We start from the raw sequence: 7,203 nt of genomic DNA on the forward strand, positions 1-7,203 counted from the left end.
AATTTATTTAATACACGAGTTTCACAATTTGAGTTGAATTACTGAAATAAATTAACTTTTCCACGACATTCTAATTTATTGAGATGCACCTGTATATAAGTACATACATATATAAAACACTATTTATTTATTTATATAATATTAAAGTGTGCTTATTTCCACAATTTAGATTTGCTCAAAGAAAATCTTTGCGTAATACTTAATTTTTAAAAATCAATAATTTAATAATCTGGAAATTAATATCCATTTTCCATACTGTACATTATAATGCTATAATGGCTAAATTCACTTGCAGAGTTTAAAATGACTGATTATAATGTTGGCATTTTATTAATTTTACATTATTTTATTCTATTTCATTTAATTTGCACAAAATAGTATAAATAGTATATGTATTTATTCAAATGTATTTATTAAATATCTCAACAATATTAACAGCATTATTTATTGGTTATGGACATAACATGAGCATAATTATTACCTTATCAATATGTATGTATACACACTTTTTTTTAGGAATCTTTCATGAATACAAATTTCAAAAGAACTGCATTTATATGAAATAAATGTTTTAGCTCTATTTCAAGTCTGAAAATTATTATTTTCAGACTTGAAACTATTTTATGTCACTCTTTATGTATTTAATGCATCCTTGCTAAGTAAAAGTATTAATTTCTTACACATAGTTTTTGAAATTGACTTTTAAATTTAAATTTAAAATGACTTTTTCAGACATTTTTCTTCAGACAAAATAGTATAAATTGTATTAAACTCAATAATATCAATTCAATATTTTATATATAATTATTTAAAAAATTAAACATAATTATTTATTGATTATCAACCATAACACAAACATAATTATTACCTTATCAATACCGGAAAATAAGTCCAAACCTAATCATGATCCATCCTTAATGGGAACCTCATAAATTAAACGAGTCTGATGAAGATGTTCACAAGTAAAACTGAAATCAAATCCATTAGTATGTACTGCAGTGGTCTGCTGTATAGTTATCAGACCGTTTGACCTTGAATGAGCATGTGATCAGGCGTAAATGGTTAAAGGGAATCTAAACCTGAATTTGTGGGAAATCTAAGGGTTCTGACGGCTCAAATATTGAGTTATGACTCAGAATCAGCCTCCTGCTTTGTGAATGTGACTGGAAGCAGAAAGCTGTGACACTCTTCTCTATGTGCAGCTGTTCAATACATGTGGCCACAAATGTGCTTCTGTATGTGTGTGCATTCAAACAGATGTGTACGTGCAGTCTCTAACAATAAAGGAATAGGACTTACTTTCTCCCGTGGAATGCAAAGGTGAAAGTTTTTGAAACCATTTTATACAGCAGATGTCTGAAAAACAGACCACTTCAGTCATTTCATGATCATTTTCACCTCTGTTAACTAAAGACTTGAAGTCTTGAAATATAATTCATATGAACAATTTTTATGATGGTGTCATTTAATGTTATTAGAAATTAATAATTACAAATTATTTTTGTCATGTGGGTCTAAAATGACATGAATGTGAGTAAACCATGCATATCTGCACCATATCCTCCAAAGCACAAGTCACTTCAGCTTTAAAGGGTTAGTTCACCCAAAAATGAAAATTAGCTTGTGTTTTACTTACCCTCGAAGCATCCTAGGTGTATATGACTTTCTTCTTTCATTTTCATAATGAATTAATTCATAATAAAACGCGCCGCAGACGGCTCCGGGGGATGAATAAAGGCCCCTTGTCAAAAATATCCATATTTCAAATGTAATAAACACTTTTCTCTTAATTCCGCTGACTGTCATCCACTGAAGCAGTTCCGGCGGATGACGTAAGACGCGCGGCGTTGCGTGATTAGTGACGAATGCGGAGAGAAAACAAAACAAAACGCCGGTCACGAATTAGAAGTACAAACTTCTGTTACAAACAGAAAAATGTCGGAGGATTAATAAACCAAGAGGAGACTGGTTTTCCTTTGCTAAAGTAAGGAAACTTTGCTTCCTTTGCTCCTATTAAACAAACTCGCGAGACTAGCATATCTCAGAGGCGCGCGTGCTGGGCATACGTCATACGCCTTCTGCCGGAACTGCTTCAGTGTATGACAGTCAGCGGAAGTGAGAGAAAAGTGTTTATTATGTTTGAAATATGGATATGGTTTTCCTTTGCTAAAGTAAGGAAACTTTGCTTCCTTTGCTCCTATTAAACAAACTTGCGAGACTAGCATATCTCAGAGGCGCGCGCGCTGCACATACGTCATACGCCTTCCGCCGGATTGGATCCGCGTATGATAGATAACGGAAGTGAGAGAAAAGTGTTTATTACGTTTGAAATATGGATATTTTTCTGACAAAAACTCATGGATTCGCTACAGGGGGTCTTTATTCATCCCCCGGAGCCGTCTGCGGCACGTTTTATTATGAATGTGCGAGCTTTATTTGACGACTTGTGGACTGTTCAAATGCAACACCCGCTGAGTGCCATGAAACAACTTGAAAGATCAAAGACAATTTTTTATATAATTCCGACTGGATTCGTTTGAAAGAAGAAAGTCATATACACCTAGGATGAATCGAGGGTAAGTAAAACACAAGCTAATTTTCATTTTTGGGTGAACTAAACCTTTAATTAGTATGCACATGTAGTTCTGATGAGACATCGGCCGTAATTGCTTTGATCGCTTTACGTGAGGCCTCTAATGCGGGGCTGAAATAACGCAGACCTCACAAAGTCTTGAATCAATTAATCTATCATTTCAAGACTGTCACAGCAGTACAGCGCATTAATTAATCTCCAGAAAGCCTCAATGAATGATGTGTGTGTGTATGAGAAAGAGAGAGAGAAAGAAAGAAAGATAGACAGAAACAGATCGTGAGAGATAGGTGGCTGTTGAGTTTCATCTAAAAGCTGCCCACGTATGAGAGAAATTCAAACATACACACACCATCCCACACACACCAACATTGCATTCTCTATCTGCCAATACTCAATTAGTGTCAGCTGTCCAATCTCGACTGCTCTCGCATCCAAAAACACACACATATGCTATTACACACACACTCAGTGTCTATCTGTTCATCCAAGATTGTATGAGCAAACACACACACCCAAAGCACACACAGTTAATGGCCCATAACTACGAAAAACTAATTCAAATTCAAAGAAACTACAGAAAATGTGTCATATTCTTTGTTTAAATCTTCTACAATGGCAAATGTTAAAGTCTCCTAACTAGGGATAGTTCAACCAAAAATGAAAATTCTGTAATTAATTACTCACCCTCATGTCTTTCCAAACCAGCAAGACCTTCGTTCATCTTCGGATCACAAATTTGGATATTTTTGATGAAATCCGAGAGCTTTCTGACCCTCCATAGACAGCAATGCAACTGACACGTTCAAGGCCCAGAAAGGTAGTAAAGACCATTAAAATAGTCCATGTGACATCAGTGGTTCAACCTTAAAATTATGAAGCTCTCGTGAACGTGCGTTGAAGACTGACACAGAAGAGAAGAAATTGTTGAATAGTTATTTGTGTTTTCTTTGCACACAAAAAGTATTCTCGTAGCTTCATAAAATTAAAGTTGAACCACTGATGTCACATGGACTATTTTAACGATGTCCTAACTACCTTACTGGGTCTTAAACGTGTCAGTTGCATTGCTGTCTATGGAGGATCAGAAAGCTCTCGGACTTCATCAAAAATATTTTAATTTGTGTTCTGAAGATGAACGAAGGTCTTACGGGTTTGGAACGACATGAGGGTGAGTAATTAATATCAGAATTCTCATTTTTGATGAACTATCCCTTTAATTTGAGACTTTAAGTCGACATTAACTCTCCTTTATGTGCCCAAACATCTTTAAGCAAGTCATGAACACATTAATTATATCGTTGCAAAATGTAAACTGTATTATCACCCATCTCTGATCTATAATGCATAAAGTTATGCATATTATAAACATCAACATCAAGATTGTCTGTAAAGCTGCTCTGATACAATGTGAATTGTAGAAAGAGATATATAAATAAATTTGAATTGACTTGTTTGGTGGACCATTGGCAGACAAGGGGAGCGTTTCAAAAACAGTTAAACACACTCATTGGCTCTGTCAACTGATGTGCGCCAGCAGTCATGCGATGTGCTGCAGGAAGTGCATTAAGTCCACAAGGACGTACGGTGCTTTATTTGTCATTTTAGGTTTTGTAAGGGAGCTCAGAAAGATTTTTATGGGCTCCAGAACAGTTCTTTATCAGTCTGTGTGTCATTATGTCACCAAAAAAGTGTGGACTCACAGATGGACTGCACCTCTGGGACAGAATCGTTCCATTTGGTGCTGCTAGCGGCGCAGAAATTAAACATTTCACCTTTAAATCAAGACGACAGCATGCAGGAAACACACCAGAAATTATACACGAAAAGAAAGACTAGTTCAAGGAACCACACTGGTAATCTCTGGTGGATGGTTAATCCAGTCAAAAGGGTTAAATGGACAAAAATGTGCAAGAGACTGAGCATGTGTGACTGATTTGGTTCATTAGCTAGAGCAGGCAGCCTGCAGGAGTAATGCATATTTTACTCACACACACACTCATGCACACTTTGTGCCATCACTGCAGAATGGCTGTAATCTTTTTGCTATGCTATCCATTTAGCTAACACGCTAACCCCATTCCAGCAGTCCCCACACACCCTGACAGCATGCATCAGAGAGTATTTGAACCCAAAGACATGTTACTGCACCAGGACCGGAGCAGCACTAATGCAGCCAAGCTCTTCTCCTCATTCTGTGTCATTTATGTGAGTCCGTCCCTCTCTTTTTGTGCTAGTTCAATCTCCAGTTTGTGCAATTACAACATCTGGACTATAAGAAAAGCTGTATGTGGAGGTTTTGCTTATACATTGTGACCACAAGGATGATAAAACCTGATATCACCAACATTGCGGGGACAGTCGCCTTAATAAAAGGACTATATAATGTCTTAAAGAACATCTAAATATAATAACAAGGTTTCTGTAAGGGTTATGCTTGGACTTACTAAAATTAGCTCAATATAAAACAACAGAAGTCAATGAAAAGTCCTTGAGTGCATGCATATGCTGAGAGATGAAAACATGCTAAATTAGAAAAGTGACAAAGGTAAATCAACTGATGCAGACGACAATTATTACGGGAATATTATTTGGCACAATATCGTTTATCTCAGTACCTTTATAGTAGAATCAGCATCAGTTTATGAATGAGATCAATATGCATTCAGAGAACCGAACTAAATAGAAACGACACTCCAACATCAGAGATGGACAGAAAGAATTAAAGAAAGACAGACAGACAGAGAGATAAATATACAGATGGATAGCTAAAAGGACAGAAAGACAGAACAATAGACAGATAGAATGACTGATATACAGGTTGATAGAAAGACAGATATAGATAGCTATATAGACAGAATGACAGAATGATAGATAGATAGATAGATAGATAGATAGATAGATAGATAAGAGTGCTCTATGCCACATTGCCTTTATCACTGTGATAGATAGATAGATAGATAGATAGATAGATAGATAGATAAGAGTGCTCTATGCCACATTGCCTTTATCACTGTGGTGAACTTTTAAATCACTTTTTAATGAGCGATTCATCAAGTTCATCTGTATGTGTCTTCATAAAACTCTGCACTCTTTTTTAATTTTACAGTCCCATTTTCACTAGATTTGATCTATTACATTTTCAGGAATGCTGTACAAGCTCTCTCATCACACACACACACACACACACACACACACACACAGAGTGCGGAGGGCTGGCAGAGCTCAGCTGTGGTTTGTGAATGGGATATTACATGAAGTTGATGTTGCAGCCACGTTGACTTTGATATGAGACGACCACCTCTTTCTGTCTTTCTGCATCCTCTAGATCTATTTTAATCTTCTTCATACTTAATAATTGACCATTTTTTCTCCCAGTTTTCATTGTACTTTCTGTCTCACTTCCTTTAAGACTCTCGCACTTGTTCTCCTTTCTGTCTCCATCCCATCAAACAGTTCCTTGTTTTATCATCACATAACTCTTCCATGTGTGGTAGCAGAGCATGCCTGGAGTCTTACCTGCTGTAGAGTGAGCTGGAGTCCCGGGTTCAGCTGGAGGTTCAGGTCTGCAGAGGAACGAGACCGGCAACGCACAGACAGACAGCAAACCGAACTGGAGCTTGAGCACACCAAAGAGAGAGAGAGAGAGAGGGCGAGAGAGATATACAAGAGAGGGAAAAAGAGAGAGACAGAGCAGGACAGAGACGGAACACTGACTAGTTGGAGGTGAGATGAAGGGGAGAGAGAGAGTGTGAGAGGAAGATAAACGGACAGAGAGAGAGAAAGCGAGGGAGAGACAGAGAGAAGAGGAGGGGCTTAAATCGGAAAGGAGGGACCGTGCGATGCCGTAAGAAAAGCAGTGGGAATCAGTGAATGAATGAAGGACCGACTCAGTGAATGAATTACATAATAATTAAACGACCAATTAAATGACCAAATTATCTAATGAAGGAATGAACAAGGGAATAAACAAATGAGCTAAAAATAGACTTGAATAAACAAATGAATGAAATAATGAACAAATGACCTAATGAATGAATGAATGAATTACTAATAAATGACCCCCCCAAAAAAAACAAACAATTGACCTAATGAGCAAATGACTGAATGAAATAACATAATAAACAAACAACCAGGTAAATGACTAAATGAATAAATGAAAAAAATGAATGACCACATAAGATCTTGATCATCCAATAATAATGAATTACGAATGATTGACAAAATGAATATGGTAAAGAAACAACAAATTAATTAATTAACGAATAACTGTATTAATTAATATGTGAATTAATTAATGCACCCATGAACAAACAATTTAATATCTGAATAAATGAACAAACAAATAAACAAACAAGTTAATTCAAACAAAATATGATCAGATCAATCTAAAAGCAAAAGAACTTGTAAAGTCCCTTAAAGCGATAGTTCACCAAAAAATAAAACTGTCATTATTTACTCTCCAAGTTGTTCAGGTCCAAGTTGTTTGGACCCTAACATTAGGATTTTTTAGATGAACTATCAAGTGTCCTGCATGTTTTAACAATTTTCTCCTTATTAAAATACCATAGTAGCTGAATGCGTCTCCTACAGAGTTTCAGAAGAGATCTCAA

General features: G+C 36.2%; 1 protein-coding gene across 1 annotated transcript in view; it reads right to left on the reverse strand.

Annotated features, from left to right (window-relative positions):
• LOC107662370 (parvalbumin-7-like) overlaps positions 1–6,330 on the reverse strand; it is a 47,011-nt gene extending 40,681 nt beyond the window's left edge. Inside the window, exon 1 of the mRNA XM_016452353.1 lies at positions 6,110–6,330. The gene's annotated coding sequence lies outside the window, so the exon portion shown is untranslated. The remainder of the gene's footprint in view (positions 1–6,109) is intronic.
• Between the last annotated feature and the right edge of the window lie 873 nt (positions 6,331–7,203).

Source organism: Sinocyclocheilus anshuiensis, unplaced genomic scaffold (assembly GCF_001515605.1).
Source record: "Sinocyclocheilus anshuiensis isolate Anshui unplaced genomic scaffold, SAMN03320099.WGS_v1.1 scaffold11, whole genome shotgun sequence".
In the NCBI taxonomy this organism is placed as follows: domain Eukaryota; kingdom Metazoa; phylum Chordata; class Actinopteri; order Cypriniformes; family Cyprinidae; genus Sinocyclocheilus; species Sinocyclocheilus anshuiensis.